Raw genomic sequence first — 16,032 nt, 5'->3', positions numbered from 1 at the left:
TCATAATGAGGGCCTTAGTGTTTTATTTAGTGTATGGTTGTTCCTTATTAACAAGGGTATACTTGCGCTGGTGGTCTGGTTAGCAATTTTAGCACTTTTCTTAAAATGTTCTAGATCCTTTACATTTACCATCATTGTCAATCAAGTTAGTGAGGATGAACTACTTTGAAGGATGATATAGGAAGCATCTCTCCGGTGTGCATTTCATCCTGATTGCACTTGTTTTCCACTGGCCCAGTCCTCCATAGAGCATGAAAGTGGTTCTCCACTGCACATCTGTGCATCTCACTGCCAGAAATTCTTTTGCATAGGGAATTGGCTTACAGTAATCATAGCAGTATCGCATTGCCTATTCATGAGTTATGTCCTTCTGATGTGTTTTTCCTGTCTGGCATTCTGTAAGTGTGATCATTGGGTGTAGTTTGCAAGTAGTGTAAGATTCAATGCTTACCCATTGATGTGGTTTGGTAACCATCCAAGGCTTCTACTCTGACAACTGTAAGTGTATATTTAGCATCTGTTTTCTTAAAGTTTATTACGTTAAGAAATAAATCTTTGTCATGGTTTGAGAGCGGTTAGTAAAACATCCTCAGTCTTCCTGCCCCTTCATCTTTTTATGAATATTATTGCATTCAACATTTCCCCACAAAGGTTCTCAAATTGAGAAGAATAAACTTTAAACCAAGTAGATCTTGCATGCCTTTCTATCTCTTATTATAGTATATTAAATAATGCATGAATAGTAGCCATGACATGTATTTACAGCTGGGAAGACAATTTTGCAGTAAGATCTAAAGAATACCCTCTTGTTAAATTTCTAGCCATGTAATTTAAAGAAAACTGTTGTGTATATAACCTGAGCTAGTTTAGAACCCTGTGTTTACCTGTGTTTGCCAACAGCCACACTCAGTTTCTGTCATTGTGAACATCTGGGCAAGTAATTTATGATTCAGAAGCTCTGCGAGGCCAATTGTTTTTTGTGCACACACTTACCCGGGTCATATCATGATTCTGAACTGCACCTGTGCACAGGCAAAGCTTCGAACTCTAAGTCTATTTTGTAATAAATGTTGCTTCCTACAGCATAAGAATTACCTCAATCACTCCCAAAGATAGTGCATTATTCCTTGTCTTTGTGACAAGGAAACACAGGTAGGAATCATTGTTCAGCATTTCCATGCTGTGCAGTGTGATTGACACAGCGTGGGATTAAACGATGAACACAATTTAATTATGCTAACCCTTGAATCAATAATTTACTGTAGCCATCTTTGCCAGTTTGTTAACCAGAAGCTCTCATTTCGCAGCTCCACAGGGTTTGTAACTTAGCATCAACTCTCAATATCTTTCTTTTGTAGATACTTTCATAGGCCACTTGCCTGCGTTCCTCTCTTTCCCATTGCATAGGATTTGCACCTGCTCATTAGCAGACAGAAATTGCGACCCATGTGACCATGCTTTAGAAGCTTCTCAGGTTGGTTATAAATGCATTGAATAGCTTTTAAAATGTTCTCCATACTCCCTAGATTCACAATACTTCCCACTGCATACTGGTAGAAATCCATAAACCTGCCCAAAGTCACTTCAATTACAGCCCAGAATCCCTTCAAAGTATCTTAGCATCAGATTTAACCAACCTCTTTTTCACTCCTTTAATTCACCCTTGACTAGAGGGTCATACTTTACTTTGATGATATGTTGTGCTATTGATGTTTTCATAGCACAATCATTACCTGTGAGAGTATCCATGCGGTCTGTAGCAGGTGTGTACAGCCAGCCCTGGGGGCTTACTCAAAAACCCAGGTCTTCAACTTCTTGAGAAAGTCAATAATAGAGGAGAAGGCTCTGTTGTGTTGTGGTAGGTTGTTCCACGCTTTAGAGACTAGGTACGAGAAGGTGCTCCCCCGCTCTGGTTTTGTGTACATGTGGGATGTGTGCTAGTGAGAGACTGGGAGAATGAAGATATCTGGAAGGTTGGTAGATGTGAAGCTGTGTAGCTCAGTCACTTAGTGCTGTGAAGAACTTTATAGGTGTGGATGAGGAGTTTGAAGTGTGCATGCTTCTGTATCAGGAGCCAGTGGAGTTCCCTAAGGTGTGATGTGATGTGGGCTTGGCATGGGCTTGGCATGGGAGGTTGAGGACTATTCTGGCTTCTGCATTTTGGATGGTCTGTGGTGGTCTTTTGAGCTGGTTGGTAATCCCTGTGTATAGGTATTTCCATAGTCTAGTCTACTGGTGATGAGGGTTTGGCAATCATTTTCCTGGTATTGTCTGGTAGCCACTTGATTTTTTTTCAGCATCCTTGGGATGTGGAAGTAGGATGACACCACTGTGTTGACTAGGGTGGTCATATACAGTTTGTTGGCTATGATGAGCCAGAGGTTTCTTGGTTGTGAGCAGAATGTGGGAGTGGGTCCAAGGTCTGTGGCTCACCAGGTTGAGTCCCATGGATGCATTCTTTCCAAAAACTACCACCTCAGTCTTGTCTGAGTTCAAGTTGAGGCAACTGGATTTCATCCAGGTTGTTACATCTTACATATGGTGAACTAGTTCCTGGTGTTGGGTGTTTTGTCAGAGAGGGACAGTATCAGTTGTGTGTTGTCAGCGTAAGTGAGGATGATTATGTTGTGATCTCATATGACTTTAGCAAACGGAGTCATGCAGATGTTAAAGAGCATCAAGCTTAGTGAAAGGCTCTGCAGGACTTTGCAAATAGGATCTAATGCTTCAGAGGAGTAGGGGGCATGTTGAAGGTTTGGGTTCTTCCTGTGAGGAAGGAGCAGATTCATTTTGGGGCGAGTATCTGGATGCCTGCTTCATGGAGTCATTAGAGTAGAATGGAGTTGAAGATGGTGTCAAAGGCTGCTAAATGGTCTAGAAGAGAAAGGGCTGCAGTTTACCCCTGTTGGGGATCATCCAAATGTCATCCATTGGTGCTATAAAAGTGGATTCCATTCTGTGGTAGGGTTTGAATCCTGATTATGTTGTGTCTAGAAGCTGGTGTTTGGTGAGGAGGTTGGTGAGGCATTTGTTGATGGCTTTTTCCAGGACTTTGGCTGGGTAGGGAAGGAGGGCTATTGGTTGTTAAATGGCAAGCTTAGTTGCACCAGTTGAGAGGTCTTTATGATGTAATTGACAGCTGGGTGTTTCCATGGATCCGGGAAGGTGGCTGGACTGATGGAGGTGTTGAGGATATGGGTGATGGACTCGTTGATAGGGATTGCTCCTTTGCCAAAGGTGTGGTAGGGCAGGAGTCCTCCAGAGCCCGAAGTGAATAGTCCTCATGATTGTTGTGTCTTCTTCTGTGCTAATGCTGTTTTATGTGGTGATTGTGTTGCCTTCCTTCGTCCAGTGGGCAGATTTTGAAGCATCTTTTTTCACTTTCCTTTTGCTCATTCTCCATTTTGTTTCAGTTGTTTGCAGTGCTGTTTGGTCATTTTGAGGTCTTCAGTGTAACAGCTGACTTGTGTTCCAGATTTTGTTGTGTTGCTTCATTTCATTCGAGCCAAGTGTTGGCACAGTTGGTGGTCTGCTTGTTGAAGTTCTGAATGTCTTCTGCAAGGATACTTGTGGATTCAAGTTTGTTCTTGTAAAGGGTCATTGTACAGTCAACCTCTGTTATGTTGTTCTACTGTCAGCATGCTGGGCCCTGTAAGGAGGCTCTTCTTGGTTGAATGATGTCAAATGTAAAACTGGCTATGGTGTGGTCAGTTTAAGTGGTGGGTCTTGGGGTCTTGATCGTAAAGTTTTCTTAATATGTGAAGAAAGGGTCTAGGATGTACAACTGGAGTAGGTGGGCTCCATGATGCAATGGGTTAGTCCCGGGTTCCTGAGGCTGTCTAAAAGAATGACTGAGCTGGGGGTAAATCTGGTCTTCAAGATGGAAAATGAGGTCTCCTAGGTGATTGAAAGCACTAGCGTCAAGGAGTAGGAGGTCGATGAAGTGTTAATATTGCTTACAAAGTTGGCTTAGGAGCACAGTGGGTGGTAGACTACAGTACCATCCAGGGAGCAGTTTGCTGTGATTTCTAATTTGAAGTTGAAGTGCTCACTGTAGTTTGTTCTAGCTTTGGCTGAGGAACTGCTGGTGAAGGTGTCTTTGTGGACGGTGGCAATTCCTCCTCTAAGGTTGTTTAGGTGGTCTTTCCTGGAGATCTTGTACCCAGTGGGGGATGGCAGTGGCAATGTATGGCTTTGAAGCTCTGCATCAATGTTTTCACAAGGAAGAGGAGGTCTGGGAGTTGTCTTCCAGCAGGTTCTAGATCTCCATGGCATGCTTGCTGAGTGAGCAGATGTTGAGGAGCATGCATGCTATTGGTGTGTGTGGGGTACAGGTGTGTTTGTTTGTAGATGTCTGAATGTGTGTATGGTGGGTATGCTCTTGGATGGAGTTGTGGGTGTAGTGGTGCAGGTGAAATGGAAGAGGGAGTGAAAGAAGGCTATTTTTGTGTTGTGTGGTGTACCAACAGAGGGTGGTGGGGTGCCTGGGTTCAAGGCACAAACAAGAGTGGTGGGGTGGTAGTGGGGAAGAGTGAGCAGGGTTTCTAGCACTGGGTGAAGTCCAGCCTTGGATAGCCACTGATGGGCTTGCTTTTGGTGCACCAACAGTGGCACATCTGTGATGCGGTCATCATTAAGTAGGTCCTGGGAGAGGGAAGAGCGCAAGGGGTGGTGACAAGTTTAGGGAGTAGTGTGACAGCATGAACGAGTGAGGCACAAGGGAGCAGGTAAGGTGTTGGGGAGGAGAGAGGGGATGCAGAGAGGGGAGGAAATGGGTGTAAGGCATCTGGAAAAATGTCAAAAAAGGAGTGTGAGAAATGGCACAAAGATTAAAAGAGTGAGAGAAACTGCACCGAAAAGTCATGGAAATAGCACAAAAGAGCAGAACAAATGAGAGAAATGGCACAGAAAAATCACGTGCCAGAGAGAGTGAAAATACAGTGAGACAAATGGCACAAAGAGGAAAAAAAGCAATCAAAACAGCACAGAAAAGCTGCAGCAGGAAGAAGAGGAAAAGATACAAAGAGTGAAAGAAAGCACAAAAAGTCTCAGTAAGAGTAAGAGAAAAGGCAGAAAGAGTGCAAGAAGTGGCACAAAGTCATGGAGAGACTGAGGTAAGAGAGAGAGAAAGTCATAGAGCAAGAGGGGGCAAGGCGGGTGCCTCAGGGTGAAGGAGCTGGGGCTGCAAAGGTCTTGATCTGTTGCCGCAAGACTGGTAGCAGGTAAATCCAGGGGGTGCTGGGCCGATGCACCTGCTTATTAGCTTATCCACGCTGCAACCACCATTAAGTAGGTTGTGGGAGGGGGAGGAGGACCGGCATGGTTGGCAGGGCTGAGGAGAAACAAGACATAGGTGAAGAAGAGAGGCAGGAAGGAGCAGGTAAGGAACAGTGGAAGAGGGAGAGGAGAGAGGGCTGGGAAGGGGTGCAGATGATTTGTAGAAATGGCAAAGGTAAAAAAGGAGCATGAGGAATGACACAAAGTGACAAAAACAGCAAACAAACCTGCACCGAAAAGTCAAAGAAATGGCACAAATTGGCAAAAAAGAAACAGTACAGCAAAGTCAGAGAAAGAGTGAGAAAAGAGTGTGAGACGTGGTTAAGGAAGCAAAAGGAGTGAGATAAATGGCACCAAAAAGTCACCCTGTGAGTGAGCAAAAAGAAATGGCACAAAGAGGCAAAACAAGCGAGAGAAATGGCACAGAAAAGTCACAGAAAATTCACACAGAGTAGGTGAAATGGCACAAAGAGGCAAAAAAGTGAAATAAATGGCAGAGAAAGGTTGCAGTAAGAGTGAGATGAAAATGCACAAAGAGAGAAAGTCACAAAGAGAAAAAGACAAGCAGTGAGGGAGAAGTCTTAAGTAGCAAGTAAAAAGGCACACACATTTGCATTGAGAGTAAGAGAAAAGGGAGAAAGATGGTAAGAAGTGGCACAACAATACCAGGGTGAAAGAGACCAAGGAGAGAGAGTGAAAGAGAAAGAGAGAGAGAGCAAGAGGGAGAGAGGCGAGGTGAATGCCTTAAGTCACTGTAGCTGGGTCTACAAGGGCCTTGACCGGTCGGTGGTAAGTCCAGGGGGCTGGGCCTGTGCACCCGCTTAACAATTTTCTCTATATTTGGTGATCAATTTTCATACTCAAACATTATAGGGACGTTTCTGTGGCTCAGAGTAGGAGATGCCAACCAAAATGTTACAAAGCAACATTTTACTGAAAGAATGGTTTAAACCTATTTCAACTTTACACTATGCAGTATTGCAGAATACCTTTTAAATAGGATAAGCTTAATGATTGTTTTTATGAGAGGACACACAGATGGGTCAATAGTGTATATCCAAAAATGAAGTAACGTTTATTATTTCTAAACATGTGTACATCTTTCTACTTAAAAAAAATGAAAAAATGAAAGTAATCATTTCAAATAAATATAAAGCAATGCATCCTATTGTCTTATCATCCTCTTTATTCAACACATACTCTAGCCATTCATCCGCATTGTCATCCATTCACACGTGTTCTGTTCTTAAGCTAAAAAGATCACAGATCTGTCTAAATGGTGTTTAAGATTAAAGTTCTTTGAATATAGGTTGTCTCAAAGATAATAAAAACATAAACCTCAATGACTTTATATATCATTGGTTTACAAAATCAATACCTTTATTTTGATTCAACCATTTCAATTAGATACGAACAGCAGATCAGGCTAATGTTAAAGCTAATATCACATCTTATTAATTTTATAAATATATTCATCATATGGTTTGTACCAGCTCAAATTGACAGATCTATCTGAACCACGGACATATTTCTAGATATAGGCCCTCATTATGACATTGGCGGTAAATCCCATCTACCGCCATGTCGACTGCCACCAACATAACGCCACCATGGCGGATAACCGCAAAGCATATTGTGACACACACATACCAATCCGTCACTATATAGCCACACACACACGCCCTCCAGCCCAAAGGTCAGTGATAAACTGGTGGTAGCAAAACCCACACCGTTACGCCAACAGAACAATGCCCATCACATTATGACCCATGAATCACCGCGGCAGACATTCAATGGTGGTAAACCATTGGCGGTACATACAGCCGTGCTCAAAATACACACACATAGAAAACTATACCACATTGGTCAATTCAAACTACACACACCTGACACCCATACACACACCGCACCCACACACTCACACCACTACAAGACACACGCCCACTGTACCCACAACCCTTTATGACTACAAACTATTGCCACCAGAGAGAGATACAGAAAGAGCATCCACACAACCAGAGCCACATAACACCATTACCTATACACCACCCATGCACCTTACATCACACACCCCAACACATTACACCCCACACACCCTCACCCACACTACTCACACTACACCCATGGCCCCACAAGAGGACGATCTAGGTTCTAAGAGGACGATCTAAGGGTCCTGATGGAGGAAATCATCCGGGTAGAGCCACAGCTATTTGGTTCACAGGTGCAGCAGACATCCTTTGCTAAGAAGATGGAGCTATGGTGGAGAATCGTGGACAGGGTCACTGTCGTGGGACAGCACCCCAGAACAAGGGATGACATCAGGAAGAGGTGGAACGACCTACGGGGAAAGGTGCATTCTGTGGCAGCAAGACACCAGCTCGCAGTACAGAGGACTGGCGGTAGACCAACACCTCCTCTCCCACAACTAACAACATGGAGGAGCAAGTCTTGGCAAGCATGCATCCTGAGGGCCTGGCAGGAGTTGGGGGAGGACTGGACTCTGGTAAGTCAAATCTCTATTACTATCACCCCCCTACCTAGATTCCATCACAAATTCCTACCCTTACTCTCACTCACATCACTCCACCACCTCCCACATACCCCACCATCACAACCCATTCATCCCAATAAAAAAGCTCTGCATGCAACACCAATGCATGGACACTCCTCACAGACCTGCATGGACACCTCTCACCACTGCTAGCCCACCAAATAACAACTCACACAAGGCAAATCTGCCAGGGAAATAACAACCATAGAGGGCAACACACCCATGCACAATATGTCACAAGCAGAAACAATAACACTGCAATTACATCCTCACAGGTATCCCAGCCAATGTCACCGGAGAAGAGGTGCCAGCAACATCCAGTCCCCCCACAGAAGAGGCCCACAGTGATGACAGCAGCTCTGGTCGCTGGATCAGGATGACCAACCTGGCCCATCAGGGATCTCCGGACAGTCGGTTTCCCAGGCACAGTCTCACACCACCACAGAGCCTCCCCCCTCAGGTAACACCTCAGCCTCCACCCAGTGGGCCCATACCTCTGTCCCCAGGACACATCAATCAGAGGTGTTTCCACCACTACAGGGACCCCAGGACACCCCACAAACACAGGACGATCAGGGACCTGGGATCAGTGGCAGTGGCCACACGGTTCAGGGGACAGAGGCACAAGACAACAGGGAAGCTGGGAGGACTGCTGTGCGACAGGGGGAGGACAGGCCCAGGGAACTGACTCTTTAGGAGGCACTCACCCGCGATCCTGGGAGCATACCAACATTCTTGCATGAGAACATGCAGCTGCAGGAGGGACAGTACCTGGGGATCAGGGAGGACTTGAAGGACATCAACACCACCCTGGTCTCCATTGCAGAGGTGCTGGCAGACATGGCCACCACTATGAGGGAGGCAGTGGGACACCACTGGGCCCCTGACACTAGCCAAACCTATGAACCGCTCTCTACCTCTGCTGCCGCAAGTGGACAGGATGCCCCGCCACAGGACCAACAGGCCACCAGGACCCCTACCCCTGCAGAAGGAGAACCACCCTGCAAACGTTCCCTGTGATCCAGGCAGAAGCCAGAGACTATTGACAAGACCCCCGCCAGGAAATAAGACTCTCCTGATTGTCACCCTTGTGTCCCACTCAGTCACCCTGTCCACCTTGAACTGCCATTGCTCCCCATCCTAAGCCACCTTAGACAATGCACCTGTGATATAAATAGACTGGACTCTATCCTGGACATTCCTCCATCATCACCCCAGCCCATTGCACTTCCCCCCTCTACTTCTTGGCACTTAAATAAACACCCTTTGAAAAAATACAAGTATGGCGTAGGTCAAATGATTTAAGTATGTATTAGTTTATCAAGATTTAAACATTGCAATTCAACTGTACAGTAATGTATACATAGGAAAGACCTGTAGTTGGCTGCAGTGAACACATCAGGAGCGATAGTGGGGCACCACTATCTGCAAATAGAGATGCCAAAAGGTACAGTGAGTGGCCATAGAAGTGGGAAAAACAGCCTGCCAGTGACAATCTCAAACACAAAACTGTCAATTAAATGTGAGGTTACACTGTCTGACCTCTGTGTCATTGGAAGCATTGCCGAATAATTGCACTTCTGTTGTGTTCATCCTCATCCTCTGCCTCCTCATCTTCACTGTCCACAGGGTCCACTGCTGCCACACGGCCATCTCCAGCCTCCTCCTCCTGCAGAAAAGGCAGCTGGCAATGCAAGGCAAGGTTGTGCAACATACAGCATGCCACAATGATCTGGCAGACCTTCCTGGGTGAGTAGCACAGGGATTCACCTGTTAGATGGAGGCAATGAAACCTGGTCTTCAGGAGGCCAAAGGTCCTCTATAATTATTTCTGTTCCGCCCATATGCCTCATTGTAACGTTCCTATGCCCTTGTCCTGGCATTCCTCACAGGGGTCAGTAGCCATTAGAGGTTGGGGTAACCACTGCAAATATAGAGGGACAACTGTTAGCCACACACTAACACTTAGGGCCCAAACCATACCCGTACACCAACATATACTGGGTGGGAACCAGGGCTCACCTATTAGCCACACCCTGTGCCTCTGGAGTTGAGCCATCACATTTGGGATGCTGCTATTCCTCAGGATAAAGGCATCATGCACAGACCAAGGATACGTTGCATTGACGTGCGAGATGTACTGGTCCGCCAGGCACACCATCTGCACATTCATTGAGTGAAAGCACTTTTGATTTTGGAACACTTGTTCATTTCGCCGGGTGGGGGGGACACAAATGCAATATGTGTTCCATCAATAGCCCCAATAATGTTGGGGATATGTCCCATTGCATAAAAATCAGCTTTCACTGTGGCCAAATCCTCCACCTGGGGGAAAACAATGTAGCTGCGCATGTGTTTCATCAGGGCAGACATCACTCTGGTCAGCAATGTTGAGAACATTGGCTGAGACATTCCTGCTGCCAAGCCTACTGTCACTTGGAAGGAGCCAATTGCCAGGAAATGGAGCACTGATAGCACTTGCACAAGAGGGGGGACCTGGTGGGGTGACGGATAGCAGAGATTAGGCCAGGCTCCAATTGGGCGCACAGCTCCATGATTGTGGCCCTGTCAAGTCTATAGGTGAGGATAATGTGCCTGTCCTCCATTGTTGCCAAGTCCACCAGGGGTCTGTACACGGGGGATGTCTTCATCCCCTATTCATCTGCAGCGGTTGCAAACTATGGGGTAAAAAAGTGAACAGCTAGTCATTATCTCAACATTCCAACCACTACAGTTCAATGCATGTTGTGATTGTAACAGTATTTTGTTGGAGATGTCCATATGGTGAATTTATGTACTGTGGCACAGTTAGGATCCATGGCCTTCCCCACCCCCCCTGAAATGGTGTCCATCTGTCCTGTATGGAGGGACAGGTATAAATGAGGTAATTCCGCTGGCGTTGTTCGCCATTGCGGGAGGCGTGCAACTCCTCATTGGTTAACATTGGGCCCTATGGAGTACAGTGGCCAATGGTGATGTACGACAGCTGTGACGGTATGCACCATCGCGGACGTCACTGCCGTTTTCTATCCAATTCATCACTTGCTACCTGACCATCAACAGGAGAGGACCTACAATGCATGTGCTGCTGTGACCTGTGTCTGGAACTGACCATGGCTCACGTGACTGGGGAAAGTGCCCCTGCCTTCACCTCAGTGGAGTTGGAGCAACTCGTGGATGGGGTCTTACCCCAGTACTGAATGCTGTATGGGCCTCCAGACCAACAGGTGAGTACATCGTGAGTACAATGCGTGGGGCGTGAATCCATGGAGTGCTGTGTGTGAAGGCCTCATGTAGGGGGTTGGTAGTGGATGGCCCCTGGGCAGCGTGCAGCATATATGGTCAGCCATGTCTGTGCTAATGGGGATGGGAAGGGGCGTGATGGGCCAAGAGTGTAACAGGCAGGACGGTCGGACTAATACCTTTCCCTGTGTCTATTTCCTTGCAGGTCAGCACCCATCAAAAGAAGAGTATATGGCGTGCCATCACTAAGGATGTGCGGACCCTGGTGGTCTACAGCAGGCGGAGCACCCACTGTCGGAAATGGTGGGTGACCTGAGACGCTGGGCACGGAAGATGGCGAAGGCCCAGCTGCAGATGGCCTCCCAACGAGGAAGGGATGCCCGTCGAACCCTGACCCTGCTGATGGCCTGCATACTGGCCAAGGCCTATCCAGAGCTAGATGGGCGCTTGGGGGCATCACAGCAGCCACAAGGGGGTAAGTAAAGTGCCCCAATACACAACTTGCACCTGGTGGGGTGGTATCCGGGTGGTGGGTGTGGGCCTTGTGGGTGCCCCTGGGCCAGGCCTGGCATTGCAGGGTAGGTCCCATGTTTGTCAGGGTTCTGATATGAAAGTACTCCAACCAAGCTAGTAGGCAGACCCCTGGGCAGGGGTCTGTGGGTCTCAGGTATGCTGCAATTGGTATTAGGTGTCCCTATCCATGGCCTGTTGACTAGCATTGTGACTGGTAGTGAATTGCCTAGAGCGTAGGGCTGTTCCCTGTGTGTAAGTGTGTTGTGTACGCCAATGGTGGGGTTGTTGGTGCCACTGACCAAGTGTATCCTTTCTGTCTCCCCCTTTTTATTTTGTCACCCTGTCCTTATGTGCATTAGCATCATCTGGCGGCGGAGCAAAGGCACCAGCGACGGAGGGAGCTGCATCCCACAGGACCCAGGAGGCCAAATCCACCGACGGTGAGGGCACCAGTGGGATGGAGGGCGAGGGGAACACCACGGCGGAGACAGGAGGGGACAGTTCGGACACTGATACCTCCTCCGATCCGTGCTCCCTGTTGGTGGTGGACACTTCTGTGCCCACCCCAGCTACAGGTACAGCTGCCACCCCCGTACCAGCACCGTCCTCCCAGCAGCCCCTCAGCGAGTTTCCCTTGCCCACTCACCCAGGAGGGTGGGCATCTCCTTCGCCCCAGGCACGTCAGGCCCTGCCCCAGTTAGCCCTGCTGCCCTGAGTGAGGAGGCTATTGACCTCCTGCGATCCATCTCTATTGGGCAGTCAAACATTGTGAATGCCATCCAGGGGTTGGCAGCCCAAATGCAACAGACAAATGCATTTCTATGAGGGCATTCACGCTGGCTTGGCAGCCCAACATAGATTAATCCAGGCTCTGGCCTCCTCTCTGATGACAGCCATTGTCCCTGTTCCAGCCTCCCCCCTCCAACTTCCTCTTCCCAATCCCATTCCTCTCAACCCCAACCTATACCAAGCACACAGTCAGACCAGCATGCACCCAGGACAACACACAAGAGTGGACATGGCAAACACAAGCACTACACTTCACCCCGCAGGCACTCACACAAACACCATACCCAAGCAGACATACCAACATTCCTGTCTCCGCTGTGGCCCCCTCCTCCTCCTCGTCTACCTCCCTCCCCGGTTCATCTCCACTCAAGCCTGCATGCACTGCATCCTTATCCACTACCCCCATCACCAGCACACCTAACAGCGCACGCCCCTCACTGGCAGTCACCACCCCCACTTCCATGCACACGTCCCCTGTGTCCTCTCCCACAGTGTCTGTGCCCCCTCCTCCCAAAGTACAAAAATGCAAGCACTCAGACACCCAACAGCCTTCCACCTCACAACAGCATCCAGCCCATGCACCTGCACCCAAACACAGCAGACAGACACCTCCTACCACCACTCCCTCTTCCTCCACTTCAAACAATCTCCCTCTTCCCGCCCAATGTCCCTAAGAAGTCTTTCCTTTCCACCACTGACATCTTCCCTACCCCTCCTCACCCGTCCCTCACGTCAGGCCAGGGCAGTCAAAACCCAGGCAAGCACCTCAGCCATCCAGTCCACAGGCACAGTAGTGTCCCCAACTACACCAGGTGGGAAAGGACCCCAGCCACCAGCCAGGCAGACAGACAGGGTGCCAGCCCCAAGTGCATCGAGGAAGGGCAAGGAGTCAGCCCCAGCTGCAGCACGGAAGGGCAAGGAGGCAGCACCAGTTGCGGGTTGGAAGAGCAAGGAGGCAGCACCAGCTGCAGGACGGAGGGGCAAGGGGCCTGCATCAGCAGGCATTAGAGACAAGGGGCCTGGTGCAGGGACTCAGTCGGAGCCCCGACCACCAACCATGGTGGTGCAGCTGTCTGAGGCTGCAGGGGAAGGGCTGGAGCCTCCCCCCACCACTGCCAGCACCACCACCTGCACCGCCACCAGCACCACTGGCAGCAGCCCCAGTAGGCAGCCGTCCGAGGCTGAAGGGGAAGGGCTGGAGCCTTTCCCCACCACTGCCAGCACCATCACCTGCACTGCCACCTGCACTGCCACCAGCACTACTGCCAGTAGCCCCAGTGGGCAGCCGTCCGAGGCTGCAGGGGAAGGGCTTAAGCCTCCCCCACCACTGCCAGCACCGCCACCAGCACCACTGCCAGCAGCAGCACCCCCAGTGGGCAGCCGTCCGAGGCTGCAGGAGAAGGGCTGGAGCCTCCCCCCACCACTGCCAGCACCGCCACCAACACGACTGCCAGCAGCAGCAGCCACAGTGGGGGCTGGCAGTGTGTAGTCCTGCCTCCATGGGCTGCTGTGCGGCCTGGCCCCAGCAAATCCTGTGGGTCTGACACCCAGCTGAGAGACTGTGACCTTGCACTCCCCAAGGTCTGCATCACAGGGCACAATGCCCCTTCCAGAACCAGTTTAAGAAGCCATCCACTCACCCCATCCTCCACAGGATGCAGCTCACTGGGCACAATGCCCCTTCAGAACCAGTGGAGAAGCCATCCACTCACCCCATCCTCCACAGGATGACGCTCACTGTCACAATGCCCCTTCCAGAACCAGTGGAGAAGCCATCCACTCACCCCATCCTCCCCAGGATGAAGCTCACTGGGCACAATGCACCCTCCAGAACCAGTAGAGAAGCCATCCACTCAGCCCATCCTCCACAGGATGAAGCTCACTGGGCACATTGCCCCCCCCCAGAACCAATGGAGAAGCCATCCACTCATCCCATCCTCCACAGGATGAAGCTCACTGGGCATGATGCCCCCTCCAGAACCAGTGGAAGAAGCCATCCACTCACCCCATCCTCCACAGGATGACGCTCACTGGCCTCCAGAACCAGTGGGCAAGTTACCCACTTGAGAGACTGTGGCCTTGCACTTCCCAGGCAAAGCACAGGGCATGTTGCCCCCTCCAGAGCCAGTGGGAAAGTCACCCACTTGAGGGCCTGTGGCCTTCGACTCCCCTGGACCAAGCACAGGCCATGTTGCCTCCTCCAGAGCCAGTGGGCAAGTCACCCACTTGAGAGACTGTGGCCTTGCACTCCCCAGGACCAAGCACAGGGCATTTTGCCCCCTCCAGAGCCAGTGGGAAAGTCACCCGCTTGAGAGACTGTGGCCTTGCACTCCCCAGAACAGAGTAATGGGCATGTTGCCCCCTCCAGGACAGTGGCATTGTACCATCTTCCGGCTGAGGTGCCCCCCGTTCCCCATCCCCCTGAGGTGCCTGGCTATTTTTGACTTGATGCCCCTGCAGTGTTCTCTCCGTGTTGTTGCAGGAGTGAGGTTGGGCCTTGGACTATGTGATGAGGCCCTGTGGGCCACAGACATTATGCAGTGTCCCTACATTTGTGAATATGTATATACTTGTTGATTTGGATGCACGTGTTTTTACTATTTTATCTTATTACACTCACTTTAATCACTTCATTTTGTCCTTGCATTATTCCTGAGGGGCACGGGGTGAATATGTAATGTTAATGCAGCTGCTTGAGTGTATGGTGTTGGGGGTGGAGGTGTTGCATGTTGCGTGTGTGTGTCACTCTCTTTTTTCTCCCCATTTCCCCTGTGTGCTAGGTGGCAGTACTCACCATGGTCGTCTTCACCAGCGTTGGTGTTCGTAGTGGAGCAGAAGGTAGAAGAGCATGAGGAAGACATGCAACTCTGGCTCCATGGATGCCTGGTTCTTCCTTTAGTCTCCAGAGGTGAGTCATTTCCCTTCTGTACAGTGTTTCCTCCAGGCTTTTGATGTCGTTGGTACCACCCCGGAAAAGGTGGCAGATTGGTGTGTCATAATACATTGGGCGGAACATTATCTTCCGCCTGGCTGTAGGAGGTTACCGCCGCGGTGCCTGTAGATTTTGCCCTGGCAGTCGGTGTGTTAAAGTGGCTGTTTGTCTGAGCAGTTTCTGCCGTGGTCATAATTTCATAAATATTTCCGCCATCCTGTTGGCAGTATTACTGCTGCTTTATCACCAACCATCAGGGTTGTAATGAGGGCCATAGAGCCATGATTTTGGCAAAGCAGTGGACGAAGAGGCTGTTGTTGGATGGGTACAACTCAGTCTGTGCATCTGAGGGAACATAAACTGTGGAATATAAACTGTTTTGTTTTGTCAAGATTGCATTATGGCTAAGATTGACAATAAACTGAATCTGCTTCTTTCTAGTTCTTGACAAGGTATTACGTGATTTAGGAAAGTACCCCTCATGAATTTTTTCTTAAAGGCCGAATGAGGTAGGAAAAAAAGCACTGTTTTTGGTGCATTTCACAAAGCCATCATCTGTCTTTCCATGTGTACTCTCTGTGAAAACAGGTGTTAGTCACTACTCGGCCTATGAGCATTCTGAAATGCTGGCATATCAGAGTCTAGTGTTGCACAATAGGTGTAGCATGCACAAGGTCCACTTCTTTCTCTGTGTTCTATATCTACTTATTGGTAGCAGATTTTGAAA

This window comes from Pleurodeles waltl, chromosome 2_2 (genome assembly GCF_031143425.1).
Source record: "Pleurodeles waltl isolate 20211129_DDA chromosome 2_2, aPleWal1.hap1.20221129, whole genome shotgun sequence".
Classification (NCBI taxonomy): domain Eukaryota; kingdom Metazoa; phylum Chordata; class Amphibia; order Caudata; family Salamandridae; genus Pleurodeles; species Pleurodeles waltl.
Note: the sequence above shows the minus strand (reverse complement) of the source record.